A 16,841-nucleotide genomic window follows, 5' to 3' on the forward strand; every position below is an offset into this window, starting at 1 on the left:
GTCCCTGGATCCCTTGGATCGCCGCGTGGAGTCCCTGCAGAGGCGCTACGGGGGTCAAGAGACACAGAGCGGACCCGGTGGCGTGGAATTGCGGCGGCGGAAACACGTACCGGCGGCGAGGAGGGCTCTGCTCCGACTCCGGGAGCACGGGTGGCGCAGCTTAGGGTTTGCGGGCGGCGCGCGAGGTGGATGGGTGCAGGGGGGTCCGTGGGCGGTATTTATAGGGCGGCGGAGCGCCCTTGGCGTGCGCGCCCGGGCGGGGAATCACGGCGAGATTCCCGGCCGGGAGTTGCGCTGCGCGGGGGAGACGGATCTGTCAGGCGGGCCCGGGGGCGCAGCGAGACGGGGCGGAGAACGCGTGCGGGCGACGCGGCTGCGGCTGACGGGTGGGCCCAGCGCTGGCAGGTGGGCCGAGGCGTCAGCGAGACGGGAGGGACGGGTGACGTGCGTGGCGTGCGAGCGGGCTACTGCGCGAGCGCGCGCTGGGCCGGGGGAGCGGCGCTGCTGGCTGGGCCGGCTCAGGCTGGGCGGGGGCGGGAGCGGGCCGTTGCGGGTTGGGCTGGGCCGAGTGGGAAGAGGGAGATGGGATGGGCCGCGGGCCAGGCTGGGTGTTGGGTTTTGGGTCTGTTTTCTATTTTCCTTCCTATTTCTATTTCTCTCCTTTCTAAATCTAATTCAAACAAAGTTTAAATTCAAATTTGAATTTGAATTCAAACCACACTCAAACAAAAGTATGCACCAGCATGAATGCAACAAAAATTTAAACCTATGATAAATTTTAATTAATTAAGGAACAAAAAATTAGATTAAATGCCAACTAAACAAAATAAACCTTAGAAAATTAAATAAAGCCAATTAATTTATTAATAAATACTGAAATTTAAAATTAGGGTGTTACAGTGCTCCGCACAGCCCGCGTCGTGACCTCGCTGCTCCGTGGCCCCGCTCCATCCCGAGCCCCCGCAAGGCCTACCGGCCAGCCTCACCCGAGCGCCTCACCTTCTAGAAGCTCCCTCACCGAGTCCGGATCCCGCCAGGCCGTTGCGCAATCCGCTCCTCACGCACACGGGTCGCGGCCGTAATCACCGCAATGCCCCCGCCTGGCACGGCCGCACGCACACGGGTCGCGGCCGTAATCACCGCAATGCCCCCGCCTGGCACGGCCGCCCAAGATCTCCGGACCCCTCCTTAAGTGGCTGTGAACCCCCTCCTGCAAGCCACGACGCTACACCGCAGCCTCCGCCCCGAAACCCATCGCCACCGCCCTCGCCATTGCCACGCAGGACTCTGCTCCAACGCGGCCACGCCAATTCGCCACACCGGAGTCCCAGCCGAGCAGCGCACCGGCTCCACCTCGACGCCTGGATCTTCCCCGAGCCGCTGCCCTCCGCTTCGACCGCTGCAGCGCCCGTTCCCGAGCTCCGACGCGCACGCCGCCGCCAGACTTCGACTTCGACGCCCCTGCACATCCCCGTAGCTCGATTCGAGCCTCGGTGAGCTGCGTCCCGTCCTCCTACCCCTTTTGCACTGACTAGCATGGCACGTAGGCCATCCACGAGCCCAGAACGCTCCGCTCCGGTGAGTCACGCTACACAGAGCCGCCGCTGCGGTTGGTTTCGCCACTCCGAGCCTCCCCTAGCTCTGATCAGGCCATAGGTGGACTACTCAAGGTCTAAAGAACCTCCTCGACCCGAGCACTGGTCGATTTGACCCCTGGGGCGCCGGATTGGCCAACCCCGGCGATCCTCCGCCGCGGGAGATGGTCACCGACGACCGGCGCCGCCGCCCCGCACATCCGGGCCCTCTTGGCCGCTAGATCCAGAATCAGCAGTCTAGATTAGATTGGCGTACCGCTTCGCTCCCAACCCCTAGATCAAGATCTGACGGTTCTAATTCGCGTGTACCGCTTCAGCCTGGCAAACTTGCTAAAGAGACCCTGGGTTTATTTTAAATGAACCCGCGGTCCTACTCAGTGTTTAAATATTTCCAACCAGGCCCAGAATCTTTCCCGGACCCCCCTGAACTTCTTAGAATTTGAACCCGCCGTCCAGCCCTTGCCTTTTTGCGAGTTAGACCTTAGAACTAATGTTTAATTACGTTTTAGTCCTCGGTTTTGCCCAGAAACCCCTGGAACTCCAGTTTTCTTACAAATAGGTCCCTGGAACTTGTTTTAGCTCTAGTTTTCGCGTTTTAACTCCGTTTTAGGTGTTCTTTATGTCCACGCGATTGTTGTAGCGCGTAGAATAGTTTTAGACTAGTTTAGTGTGCTATTTTTATGTATTGTTGTACTGTTTCTTAGTGTTTTCTCTTGTTTGCATGTATGTATATGATTGTGGACTTGTTTTGGCGTTGCGAACGTGAGTAGACTTCAAGCTACCAGAGGAGTACCAGGAGCCATCTTCAGAGCAGGTTGAGTAGCAGAAGAACCTTGAGGAAGGCAAGTATAACATGAACAACACCTATCACTTTTAAATACATTTTCATACTGCATTTTAATACTGTATGCCTATAAGGACTTTCCTAGCCACTTTATATCCTTTATATATATCCTTTGGGTTGCATTTTGGTTAGTTGTGCTAGGTGCCGCGCTATAACACACTTGGTCCTTTTTAATTAATTTGATTAATGGTATATGCAACTTAATTCTGAGAGTGGCCCGTTTGAGGGGCTCACGTCTCGTTATAAAATGGTTTTGTTAGAAACATGGTTTAGGGGGCCAGCACGGTGCTTACTGCCTGATTGGCCACTCTCCATAAGGACCGGTTCATAGATCAACAACCTGGGACAACAGCGCTACCACAAGACTGGAATGGGACGGTCTTGGCTTACTAATTAGGTCATTTTGGTTCGGGAGTAATTTACCGACGGGGCAGGAGGGGTGTTGAGCTTCAATGGTCCCCAGGCTACGAGGCTTGGTCTGCGTACCCCTCGAGGTGGTTACCATCGTTGCGGAGCTTGATTCCTTAGCGGTTACACCTTACCAACATGTCCTTTGTAACGGCCTCGTAGTGAGTTTGCTAGTCATCTCACCTAAGGAAGTGTGATGAACAACTAGCGTAGCTCACGACTTGTGGGTAAAGATGTGCAACCTCTGCAGAGTGTAAAACTGGTATACTAGCCGTGCTCACGGTCATGAGCGGCCCAGATCCTCCTTTTGATGAGTGGGGTTATCTCCTTCCGACGAGGGGGGTGCCTCTCGGGGTTTTGGTATGGTTGTGGTTTGGTTCTCAGTAGTTCATGGTTAATTTTGATTAATTATTATGTAACTGGGTTTATGGTAATTCATCCACTTGTAGTAAATAGCTTTAATAAAATTTTGCCAAGACTTAAAAGCTAATGCAGTCAGTCAGCTAACCTTAGAGCCTCATAGTTTGTGTTATACTTGTTGAGTACAAGTTGTGTACTCACTCTTGCCTACTCTACTCTTTTTCCTCTTGGGGATACTCTACTGCTGCTCAGTTCCTGCCGTCGCGAGGGAGTTCACCCGGAGCTACCAGAAGTACGAGGACTTCTAGGCGTTTGCCTCCCAGTCGACGTCCCTGTGGCGCCCAGCTTCCGAGAGACTTCGTATATGTATTCTACGCTTCCGCATACTCTGTACCAGACATTTTGTCATTAATATAATAAATAACATTCGTACTCGCTTTATTATATCTTTTACGTGATATGTGCTATGATATATTGTTCATTCTGTTGTATATACGTGTGACTTGATCCTGGCACGTATATGATTGCTCGGTTTATGTCCTTTTATAAACCGGGTGTTACAAAGTGGTATCAGAGCCATATCGACTGTAGAACGAAAGCCTAGATAGAACTGGTCGAGTTTTAGGACTTCTTTTCTCTCAGCCTTGTCTGCTGAAACTATTTTGCTATTATATTCCTTGAAATTCTAAGATTTTTACTCGTCTTGCCTTGAATCTTCTCTATAGAATTAGTTTTCGTAGATTTTGGCCTGAAGTAAATCGACCGACCATCATAAGTATAAGCTAGATGACCCCTTTATAATAATATGATAGCACGTTCTACGACGCGTTGTGTTAGTCGTGTCGTGTGTTAAACTCGGCTAAGTTGTGAAATTGTATGCTTGTTATTATGCTACATGTTTGATTTGGATTTTTGAATGATTGCATAGTTTAGTAGTTAAATTTTGTTTAATGAAAATCAATTTTAAGTTAAAGTTAATTAATTAATAAAATGAGTTAGATCATTGGGGTAAAACCATCCACTCCATCCTCTCTACCTTATCCTGCCTTTGGTTTCTGTCTTGTTGAGAAGAAGGATAGCGCAAAGAAGAGGTGATATCCAGAGATTCACCGATGAGGACGTCGGTTTCTGTAAGGGGGTAGGGATGTGACACCCCGGCCTACAGATAGTACTGGAGAATTTGAGAATCTCTCAGATGAGGCAGAAGAGTTATTCTATAGTTCTCTTTTTCGGGTTTATGTGATATCTATCTGGAGTTAGCAGCAATGATGCATGGGTAGTGTTGACCAAATAAGATAGAGACCGTGCAATGGGTGATGGTGTTCATGCAACAGTTTCCGTGAAGCAGCCGACAACGGTACAAGATCAGTCCTCGCAAACAACATACCACCCGAAGAATGGTGAGAAAGCTTGTCCGTGTTGCCAATTCTATGGCGTTCCTTGTCGTCAAGTTCGTGCGACTGAAGATGAAGCCACAACTAGGAGGAAGCAGAGGTTGTTCTCTGGTACAAAGAGGAAGAGGTCTCATCAACTTTTGTTCCCCGATTTCCAGCCCCGGGGCCATTGCCAGGGATGCGGTCCCGCTTTCCCCAATCAAGGCCCTCAAGACCGGGGCACGCAGCACGCCGCATACGGCACCGCAGCCCCTGCCTACCGTGGACCTCGTGGCGGAGGCCGCGAAGCTGCGGGAGGCGATGGCTCGAGGGGCCCAGGCGGCCCAGCAAGCTCGAGCACAAGAGGACGGAGGCGACGTCGGCCAAAGCGGTGCCGAAGCAGTCGCTCGGGCTGACGCCGTGGAGGGGGACCGGCCGAGGCGGCGCGGATGGCGCCGCCCGACCAGACATCGAAGTTGAGGCCGGTCAGGGCGACGTGGCTGGCGCCGCCCGTCCGGTTACAGGGGAAGAAACTGGTGGGGGTGCGCAGGAGCGCCCCGCCGGTCATGCGGAGGCGGAGACTCTCGTCCTCGAGCCCCCGAGGGCTGAGGTCGAGAGCGTTGCAGAGGAGGGGACGGCGTTAAGGGCGCCGAGGATGGAAGGAGCCCCCATCTCGAAGCCCACCGAGGCCCGGGACGAGGGTATCGTCGCGGCGGTGCCGGAGCAAAAGGCGCAGGGTTGGACGGTGCCGGTGGTGCAGCTGCCGGACAGCAGTGAGGAATATGGGGATTCGATGGACATCGACCCTGCTGCTGCGGCAAGCACCACCACACACATCGCCGAGTTCGCGTCGGCCAGCGCGGATGTGCTCAACGCGGGGACGTCCGAGGGGCCCCATCACGGGGCGATCATCCCGTCCGGGCTCCCCTCTGAGTTTCTCCGCAAGGAGCAAGAGGAGGAGGAGGCCTGGAATGCGCAGGTCAACGTCGGTCGCGAGATCCTGCAAGCCCTCGACCGCGCTTTCCAGCTCCATCAGACGACGGATTACCAGGTCAGCCAGGTAAATAGTTTCCCCTGAAAATTGCTCGGATTCGATTTGACTTTAACGTGCTTTTTACCCACGCCCTTCCACTTGCAGCGGCTGAGGGAAATCTCACTCAAAAAGAGCGTCGAGATGACCCGGTTGTACTCCCAGATGTGCTGGCTTGGGCAGCACAACGCCGAGCTAGTGCTCAAGAACATTGAAGCCAACACTAAAATGGCGGATCTGGGAGCCCGTCAGTAGGCGCTAGAGGAGGGTTTGGCGCGGGTTACCGGCGAGTGTGACGTCCAGAGGGCCGCAGCGGAGCAGAAGGCTCGGGAGGCCGAGGCGCAGACTGCCGAGCTGCAACGCCTTCGGACGGTGCTCGAGGAGAAGGCTCGGGAAGCCGAGGCGCAGAGCGCCGAACTGCGGTGCCTTAGAACAATGCTTGAGCAGCAGGAGACCGAGATTCTCCACAAGGAGGTGACCATTGTCACGCTCACCGGGACCCTTCAGGAGAAGGGCGAAGACCTCGAGGAGAAGGAGGTGGCCATCCAGAATGTGGAGGCCGCCCTCAAGGAGAAGGAAAACTCCTTGTCCTCACTTGAAGAGGCCGCCCGAGTCCAGAGGGAGGAGGCACAGAAGAGCATCTTGGGTAAGTACCTTCGAGTTTTCGTTAGTTTGTTTCTTTTCGCAACTTACGTTGATTTCCTTTGCTCAGAGCTGAGGCAGAAGGTGGCGGATGAGTCCGCGGCGAAGGAAGCAGTCCACACCGCACTCACGGCGGCGCAGGTGGAATTCGCTGAGCTGGAGCAAACCGCCGTGAGCGTGTGCCAAGGGCTCGAGGGGGAGGGTGCCATCTCGGGCAGTTCGGTGATCAGCCGCTTGCGAGTGCTAGGCGGTCGGATTGCCGAACACGCCAAGAGCACCTTCCACCTCGGTGTCCTGCGGGCCCTCGCCGTGGCCTCGACACACTACCTCATGGATCTACAGAGGGTGTCGTCGGGGTACGTCGTTCCCGATGACGCTGATGCGGACGCCGCGTCGGCCATTATGGACGACGCCGACGCAGCCGCGGAGGAGTTCGCAACAGTCCTCACCGGGAAGCTCGAAGCTGACATCCCTCCCATAGCCGAATTCGACGCCGCTGAAGACCCGCAAGGGGGGATGGTAGCCTGTAGGAAGTCTGGGCCTCGAAGCCCATGTAATAGATTAGTGTTCGTTGCAATTACACATTGTAATCGTATCTATGAATATAGAAATTCGTTTTCGTTAAATCGACTGTGTGGCCCATCGAGGCCTTGTGCGTTCGAGCCTTTGTTTTCTTTACTTTATTTCCGTGTTCTCGTATGCGACTTAGATAAACTTCTGCGAGGAATTTCGCGTCCATAAGCAACGTAGGTGTGGGGTGGTGAGGGGGGTGCCGTATCCCGGAGGCGTAGGCGGCCCCACGACTCGGCCGGCCCCGTACCTTTGTTGGTTACGCCTCGCGTCCGTTTTTTCCAAGTATACGAGAAGCTTAAAGATGAAACGGTAATATTTCGAAAAAACGTTGCGATTTTTGGGGACATTCGGGTGTTTCCCCCGTAGCAGCCCCCGAGGGAGGCTTGGCTTTGCCGAGGGTAAAACCAAGCGCACCTCAGTGTTCATGCGCATCCGAGCCCTCGAGGGTCCGGAAGGTTCCCAAAAATAAACAAGTAAAGCGTACTTCTTTATTATTTCGGGAAATCGAAAATGCGAGTACAAACGATATACAAATAGCTTAGAACTCTAAGGATAGAAGCGACGTAGCTGCTGTATGTTCCAAGCGTTGGTGAGAACTTCGCCGTCCTCGTTCGCCAGCTTGTACGTGCCGGGTTTGAGCACCTCTGCGATTATGTACGGTTCTTCCCATGGCGGTGAGAGCTTGTGGCGGCCCCTGTTGCCCTGTCGAAGCCTCAGCACCAAGTCCCCTTTGTCGAGGTCTTTGCGCCGGACTCTCTGCGCCTGATATCTTCGTAAAGACTGCTGGTAGCGCGCAGAGTGTAGAAGCGCCACATCTCGAGCCTCGTCCACTTGATCCAGCGAGTTCTCGCGGGCTCGCTAGTTTTGTTGCTCTTGGTATGCCTTGAGCCTTGGCGACCCGTACTCCAAGTCCGTGGGGAGTATGGCCTCGGCGCCATAGACGAGGAAGAACGGGGTAAAGCACGTGGCTCTGCTTGGGGTCATCCTCAGGCTCCAAATGACCGAGGGTAGCTCCGTGAGCCACCTCCAGCCAAATCTGTTCAACTTGTTGAAGATTCTTGGCTTTAGACCCTGGAGGATCATGCCATTGGCACGCTCCACTTGCCCGTTCGTCTGTGGGTGTGCCATAGCCGACCAGTCCACACATATGTGGAAAATGTAGCAGAACGCCAAGAACTTCTTGCCTGTGAACTGGGTGCCGTTGTCAGTGATGATCGAGTTCGGGACCCCGAACCTGAAGATGATGTCGGTGAAGAATATAACCGCTTGCTCGGATTTGATCTTGCCGATGGGTCGAGCCTCGATCCACTTGGAGAATTTGTCGACTGCCACCAGCAAGTGGGTGAAGCCCCCCGGGTGCCTTCTGCAGTGGACCGACGAGGTCCAGTCCCCACACGGCAAACGGCCATGTGATGGGGATGGTCTGCAAAACATGCGTGAGGAGGTGTGTTTTCCGAGCGTAAAATTGGCAACCCTCGCAGGTCCGCACAACGTCGGTGGCGTCGGCGACTGCGGTGGGCCAGTAAAAACCTTGCCGAAACGCGTTACTCACGAGGGTACGTGGTGCGGCATGGTGGCCGCAGACGCCAGCGTGGATGTTGCGGATCAGCTCCTTGCCCTCGGGGATGGGAATGCATCGCTGCAAGATGCCTGAGGGACTGCGCTTGTATAGCTCGCTGTCGATCAGAACAAAGGACTTGGCCCGCCTAGCGAGGCGCCGCGCTTGAGCGCGCTTCGAGGGTAGGACCCCTCGAATCATCCAGTCAAGGTACTGGACGCGCCAATCTTGTGAAGTGAGGGCCTCGTCGACTTCAATTGCTTCGGCCTCGTCCGCGGGGGCGGTCCCGAAGTCAATGTCCATGGGCTTGGCCTCATTCGCCGGGGGGTTCCCGTTGGAGGGCCCGGCGGTCGAGGGGCCCGGCTCCGTTGGATCCTTGGATGCAACGGAGGGCTTGGCGATGTCACGAGCGAAGATGTTCGGGGGGCGGTGGTCTGCCCCGACGCAATATTGGCTAGTTCATCGGCATCCTCGTTGTACTTGCGCGGGACATGATTGAGTTCTAGGCCATCGAACTTGTCTTTGAGGCGGCGCACTGCATTGCAGTATGCCTCCATCTTTGGGTCATGGCAGCTAGACTCCTTCATTACTTGGTCGATGACGAGTCGAGAGTCACCGCACACGTCGAGGCGTTTGATGCCGAGCTCGATGGCGATGCGGTGGCTGCTGAGGAGGGCCTCGTACTCCGCCATATTGTTAGACGTAGGGAAATGCAAGCGTATCACGTACCGCATGTGTGTCTCCGAGGGGTGAGATGAAGAGGAGGCCGGCGCCGGTTTTCATCACCGACCCATCGAAGTACATAGTCCAGCATTCGGCCTGAATTTGCGGTTGGGGTAGCTGAGTGTCCGTCCACTCAGCCACGAAGTCAGCCAAGATTTGGGACTTGATCGCTTTACGGGGGGCATAGGTGAGAGTTTCTACCATTAGCTCCACCGACCATTTGGCAATTCTACCCTCGGATTCCCGGTTGCGGACTATCTCTCCCAAGGGAAAGACGAGACCACGGTGACGGGATGGGCCTCGAAGTAGTGGCGCAGCTTGCGCCGAGCCAAAACCACTGCGTAGAGCAGCTTCTGAATATGCGGATAGCGTGTCTTAGTTTCAGACAACACCTCGCTGATGTAGTGCACCGGCCGTTGGACGGACAGGGCATGGCCCTCCTCTTGTCTTCCGACAACGACCACCGCGCTGACCACTTGGGTCGTCGCAGCTACGTATAGAAAGAGGGGCTCGCCGTCCGTGGATGGTGTGAGAATGGGGGCGTGAGTGAGCGATGCCTTCAGCCTGTCGAGGGCTCCTTGGGCTTCGGGGGTCCACGTGAAGTGCTCGGTTTTCCTCAAGAGTCGATACAGGGGAAAGCCCTTCTCGCCGAGGCGCGAGATGAACTGGCTGAGGGACGCTAAGCATCCCATGACCCTCTGTACCCCCTTTAGGTCTCGGATCGGTCCCATCCGAGTGATGGCCGAGACTTTGTCAGGGTTGGGTTCAATGCCCCGCTAGGAGACAATGAAGCCCAAGAGCATGCCTCGAGGCACCCCGAACACGCACCTCTCGGGGTTGAGTTTTACCCCTTTGGCCCTTAGGCAATCGAATGCGATCCTGAGATCAGCAACCAGGTCATCCGTCTTCCTGGATTTTACAACGATGTCGTCGACATATGCCTCTACGTTCTGCCCGAGATGGTCTCCGAAAACATGGAGCATACAACGCTGGTATGTGGTTCCGGCGTTTCTGAGGCCAAAGGGCATCGTAACGTAGCAGTACATGCCGAAAGATGTGATAAAAGAAGTCGCGAGCTGGTCGGACTCTTTCATCTTAATTTGGTGGTAACCAGAGTAAGCATCAAGAAAGGATAAAAGTTCACATCCTGCTGTTGAATCTACGATTTGATCAATACGTGGCAAAGGAAAGGGAACCTTCGGACAAACTTTATTTAAACTAGTATAGTCTACACACATCCTCCAGTTTCCGTTCTTTTTCTTCACTAATACATGATTAGCTAGCCACTCAGAATGGAATACCTCCTTGATGAACCCGGCCGCAAGAAGTTTCTGCAACTCCTCGCCGATCGCCCGGCGCTTGAGCTCGTCAAAGCGTCGCAGGCACTGCTTCACCGGCTTGGAGTTGGGTCGGATATCAAGGGAGTGCTCGGCGACCTCCCTCGATATGCCAGGCATGTCCGAGGGGCTCCACGCGAAAATGTCTGCGTTGGCGTGGAGAAAGTCGACGAGCACCACTTCCTATTTGCTATCGATGGTGGCGCTGATCTGCAACGCCTTGTCGTCGGGGTGGCTTGGGTCGAGAGGCACCATCTTGATACCCTCGGCGGGTTCGAAGCTTCCCGCGTGTCGGTGCGTGGAGTCCAAGGCCTCGCTTGCCATTTTGTCGAGGGTGACTGCGAGGGCCTCGTCCTTCGTTTGAGCCTCCGCGTGCTCAACGCACTCGATGTCGCACTCGTAGGCGTGCTCGAACGAAGAGCCGACGGTGATGACGCCCTTTGGACCCGGCATCTTCAGCTTGAGGTAGGCGTAGTTGGGGATGGCCATGAACTTGGCGTAGCAGGGACGACCAAGGATGGCATGATAAGATCCTCGAAACCCCACCACCTCAAAGGTGAGTACTTCCTTGCGGAAGTTGGCTGTCGGGCCGAAGCAGACAGGTAGCTCGATCTGGCCGAGGGGTTGGACGCGCTTCCCCGGCGCGACGCCATGAAATGGCGACTTGCTGGGGCGAAGCTTGTTCAATCCAATCCCCATGAGCTCCAAAGTGTGGGCGTACAAGATGTTTAGGCTGCTGCCTCCGTCCATGAGCACCTTGGAGAAGCGAGTGGTGCCGATGATGGGGTCGACAACGCGGGCACCGTCCCGGATGCGGGACGTAGTCGGGGTGGTCCTCGCAGCCAAAGGATATGGTGTCCTTCGACCAGTCGAGGTAGGATGGCGTGGCCTTGGTGACGGAGAGACTTCCCGGTGCTCACGCTTGTGCTGCCGAGAGGTCATGTTCGTCGTTGGTTCTCCAAAGATGAAGAAGTGTTCTCCACCGGGGGGAACTCGTCATCTTCACCTTTGTCGCCAGCATCGTAGCAGGGACGACCAAGGATGGCATGATAAGATCCTCGAAACCCCACCACCTCAAAGGTGAGTACTTCCTTGCGGAAGTTGGCTGTCGGGCCGAAGCAGACAGGTAGCTCGATCTGGCCGAGGGGTTGGACGCGCTTCCCCGGCGCGACGCCATGAAATGGCGACTTGCTGGGGCGAAGCTTGTTCAATCCAATCCCCATGAGCTCCAAAGTGTGGGCGTACAAGATGTTTAGGCTGCTGCCTCCGTCCATGAGCACCTTGGAGAAGCGAGTGGTGCCGATGATGGGGTCGACAACGAGCGGGCACCGTCCCGGATGCGGGACGTAGTCGGGGTGGTCCTCGCAGCCAAAGGATATGGTGTCCTTCGACCAGTCGAGGTAGGATGGCGTGGCCTTGGTGACGGAGAAGACTTCCCGGTGCTCACGCTTGTGCTGCCGAGAGGTCATGTTCGTCGTTGGTTCTCCAAAGATGAAGAAAGTGTTCTCCACCGGGGGGAACTCGTCATCTTCACCTTTGTCGCCAGCATCCTTTTTCTTATCCTCGTCGCGATGCGCGACGCGGTTGTAGTACTTCTGGAGCATCTCGCACTGCTCGAGGGTATGATTGACCGAGCCCTTGTGGTAAGGACACGGCTTCTTAAGCATGTCGTCAAACAGGCCACCACCGCCGCGAGGGGGGCCTCGAGGTCCTTTGCGGTCCGGGGCGGCAGCGAAGGCCTCCTCGGAGTCCTCTGCCTGCCCTGATCCGCGCTAGTTCGGTGGGACCGGCTTCTTTCCCTTCCTTCCCCGCTTCTGTTTCTTGACGGGGGCGTTGGGTTTGACGTTGCTGCCCTCCGCGGGCGTGTCGTCCTTGCGCTTGTTCGGCTTGTCATCAAAGATGGCACCAACAGCCTCCTCGCCGGCAGCATAGTTGATGGCGGCGTCGAACAACTCGTTGGTGTTAGCGGATCGGCTTATCGCAAGCTCGTGCACCAGGTTCCTACACGTTGTACCCTCGAGGAAAGCGTTGATGACCTCGACTTGGGTGACGCTGGGGAGCTCGGTGCACTGCTTGGAGAAGCGCCGCACGTAGTCGTGCAGGCACTCATTGGGCTTCTGGCGACACCCTTTGAGGTCCCATGAGTTCCCAGGGCGCACGTATGTGCCCTGGAAGTTGCCCACGAAGATCTTGACTAAGTCGGCCCAGTTGTGAATCTGGTCCGCGGGCAAGTGCTCGAGCCACGTTCGTGTGGCGTCAGCAAGATGAAGAGGAAGGTTGCGGATGATGACCACGTCTTCTGTCGCACCGCCTAGCTGGCACGCTAGGCGGTAATCGTTGAGCCAGCCTGCAGGATTGGTCTCGCCTGAGTACTTGACGAGGGTGGTGGGTTGTCGAAAGCGCGGGGGAAAAGAAGCAGTTCGAATCTCCCGGCTGAACACACGGGTGCCCGGAGGCTCCAGAGACTCACCCCTATCGTGCTCGGGGTCGAAACGTCCTCCCCGTCGAGGGGTGTATTTCCTGCCACCGACGATGTAGCGGGCGTCGCCGTCGCCGGCATGCCCACGCGTGTCGTGAAGTCGCTCCCTTACGGGAGGCTTTCCGAGGCGGTCGAGCACCGAGGGTGCCTTCGCACTGGGCGCTACGGCTGCCTTGCCCTTTCCTGCTGGTGCAGTGTGCACAGAAGCCTCATGGTCCTGATGCGCGGTCCCACCGGGCTGCTCCGGGGCTTTCGAGCGCATACGAGACGCAGAGCTCTCGGCCTGCTGCACGGCAGCTTGCTCGATGAGCACCTATGCCTCGCGGCGCAAGTTGCGGCCCGAAGGTGTTGATGGTTCGGGCATGGCTTGGAGTAGGTAGGCCACGGCGACGAGTTTTTCGCCGGCCATCTTCAGTTCCGGAGGTTTGTCGATGTTGTCGTCGGCCAGGATGCGCTCCCGGGCAATGCGCGCCGCCGCCTGGGCATGTGCACCACGCGCGGTACGCTGCTGCTCGAGCGTGGTGCGCAGCTCTTGTGTTTGTCGGCGTTGCTCGTCGAGCTTGGCTTGAAGCTCTTTGAGCTGTGCCAGCTGTGCTTGCCGCGCCGCCGAGCTTGATGAAGAAGAAGGGGCCGCAGGCGGCACCACCGGTTGGTTCGCCTGTGCGTCCGCCCCGTCGTCCCCGTCGCCGCTCAGGGCGTTGTCGTTTTGCTCGTCCGCAATATCGGCCATGAAGCACTCCCGAGTGGGATTGTACTCCCCCTCACTGGAGTCCTCAGAGCAGGTGAGGCAATAAGCCGTCACGAGCTGGAACGAGCGGAAAGCGTCGGGGTCGTGGACCCCGGAATAGTCCTCGACCTCCTCGGCCGTGAAGTTGTTCACGAAGAAGTTGATGTCGTCGATGATCGAGCTCGCTGTCTCGGGGTAGGATTCGTCAGGAGACGACGCGATGAGGTTGCGGATTGACAGGAGATGATGACCCGGCAGATCCTCATATTCGGCGAAGTTGGTGCTGGACGAAGAAGCGTAGGACGCAGCGTTGCGCATCCCGATGGGGAAGGGCGACGCCGCAGTCGCCCCCCCCCCCCCAAGGAGGCACTGGCGCTGCAGCCGGTGATGGTACCGGCGTTGCCGACGTCGAGGCACGTGATGACGAAGCGATGGCCCCGTCGGTTGCGATGCTGAGTTGCGACATACCAGCCTCAACCCACGCGGGGAGCTGTGGCGTGCCGCATGGCGCCGCTCCGCGCGTGCTGGTCGCGAATGCTGGTCCGAGCGCCTGTTACGCCGGGCTAGTGAAGTCGGTGTGACGGGGTTGAGTCTGGGCGAGAGGAGCTCCATAAGGTAGCCATTGCCGGTTGCTCTGAACTCAATAATCCCGAACCAGATCATGAATCCTGCTGAGAGCGGATCCGAAACACCCATGGGGTATGGGTTGGATCTGCTCGCCATCCCTGGAGATCAAATGGGAACAAAAGAGAAAATGTCACGCAGCGTCCCCTACCTGGCGCGCCAACTGTCGGTGTCCTGACCCAGGGGTCCGGATCCCAACTAGTAAATGCTGCGTGTTTCCTCATACCAGATGTTGATGCAAGAGGCAACATAGTAACGCACAAGTTTATCCTGGTTCCGGCCGCGGGGCCGTACGTCCAGCAAAGGGGGTGTGCGAGGGCACTGTATTATCTTGCACCCTGAGTGCTTGTAGTAGGGGGTACAAGCGAGGTGAGAGAGGGAGGGAGGCTCCCAAGTCTCTGCTAGAAGAGGAGTTGAGCGTGGCGAGTAGTGATGTTGGGGCTAGGAGCGAGTGTGTGCTCTGTGAGTGATGTAATGCCTAGAGAGCCAAACGACCGATCGACCGACCCCTTTAAGGGAAGCCCGCCTTCTCCTTTTATAGACACAAGGAGAGATATGTACATGCACATGGGATTGCAGAAGTCGTCATTTCTTCCTGAGCTGTGGGAATACAATAGTCGAGTACTGTGGGAAGTACACTGTGGGGTATGGTGTCGGGCTTGCCGTCATCCTGGACATCGTCCTTGACTTCGCGGAGATCACACCGGCGTCCTGTCGATGCCAGCATGCGGCATGGTCGTCGCTGTAGGGCGTGCAGTGCTACAAATGTGGCGTGGTGGCGTTCCGTGGGCCCCGCAGGCCAGGGTCTTGCATGCTCCAGTGTTGACGGGGCACGTGGCGACCCCGGACCCCCCTGGACAAAGTGCCGGCAGGCGCACTAAGGAGGTCCGAGGGTTGCGTGGAGGTCCCGGACCCCTCGAGGGGGCAGGTCCGGGACTCCGGCTGCAGGTGCTGTGCGTCCCTCTTGGAGGGGCACGTGGGCCCAGTTGCCTAATGTGTGTTTTGCGTTTTTAGGGTGATCTTAGTACCCCGATTAGGGTGCCCCTAATCGTGGTACCCGACAGACCTCTTCTCTTCGGTGTTACATGTTCATTCATTGTGTTATGATCTATGTTTGGTTCCTCAATATTTTAATGTGGCTACTCATTTTGCATACAAGCCTATCAATCCGTGCTCCCACACGGACTAATTAAAATTAATATAAGAATGATGTCAATAATTATAATTACGTATCTCACGCACTTTTTCATCAATTAAATATTCTAACACATACTCTAAAATATATATTTATCACTATTTAGTTACAATAGATTTCATTTTGCATCATACCTCCACAAGTATTCGATATATATATTTAGTTGAACTATTTGTTTGTGAATTGGTAGTCTTATCTCTTCCATCATACATAAATACATGGTGACACATCGTGGGTAATATTTTATATAAACAATAATATCAGTAATGATAGAAATTATAATTTAGATTTTTATATTGATACTTTAATATTTTATTATAATTATACAATTTAAATTCAGATTTAGGAGTAATTTAACTTCTGATAATGATATAATTGGATTATTTATATGCAAATTTAGGGGGCTATTTGTATTATAATGGCATATGTGGGTAATTTACACGAAGATTAGGGGGTTACTTTAGATTTATTTATAATGGCATAGGTGGGTAATTTAGATACATGTTTAGGGGTTACTTTAGTCTATTTTTATAATGGCAAATGTGGGTAATTTATAATGAAGGATAACAGATCCAATGGATGTTATAATTAGAGTTGTTAGATTGATGGCTAGATGTTTCTGATTTTTGTGAGAATTTATAGGATTTCTCTAATTTTTTAGAGTGTCCACCAAGGATCCTAGGTGGCTTCATGTGGAGACTTCAAAAGAGCCTCCAATTAGTAATAGTAAGATGGATTTTTTTTTGTTGCACTTCATTGTAACTATGCAGGTTTTTCGGTTCATATGAATTGATGTTTCATGTTCTTTTGATGGATGAATTGGCACAATGATGCTGGTTTTCCTCGGTTCCCTTATAATCTGATGTCCCTTTTGCATATGTTGCTAGGATGCAATTGCCAATTGATACGATAGCATAGCTTGAAGTATTAGATGTGAGTAATAACTAATTCTATTTGAATTTGTACGTACTTATGTTCTCAAATTAATAAGGAATTAATGTGTACTCTTCATCCGTCTTCACTATTTAAGTATATCTTATATACAAGCACGTCATATATATCTCCAATGCTAAAATTGGCTGCAACTTTATAACTCTAGCTATTCAGCAAACTCAACTTTAATATTTTTGTTCAGAAATCCCGCAGCAATGCGCGGAGTATTCAACAAGTATAACTTATATAGACCTAACACACTAAGGGTCATTTACTCCTATTTCTCTGCGATCACATTAAGCCACGTCACTTTTATTATCGTCAGATCATCTGTGTCCTCTAAATCCATCCATCCATATATCATCCCCCATCATCCTCCACTAGCATCAACTATAATGATCATAATCCTCCACTACAGCACCCATAATAATGATCATAAC

The sequence above is a fragment of the Panicum virgatum genome, chromosome 9N (genome assembly GCF_016808335.1).
Source record: "Panicum virgatum strain AP13 chromosome 9N, P.virgatum_v5, whole genome shotgun sequence".
NCBI lineage: Eukaryota > Viridiplantae > Streptophyta > Magnoliopsida > Poales > Poaceae > Panicum > Panicum virgatum.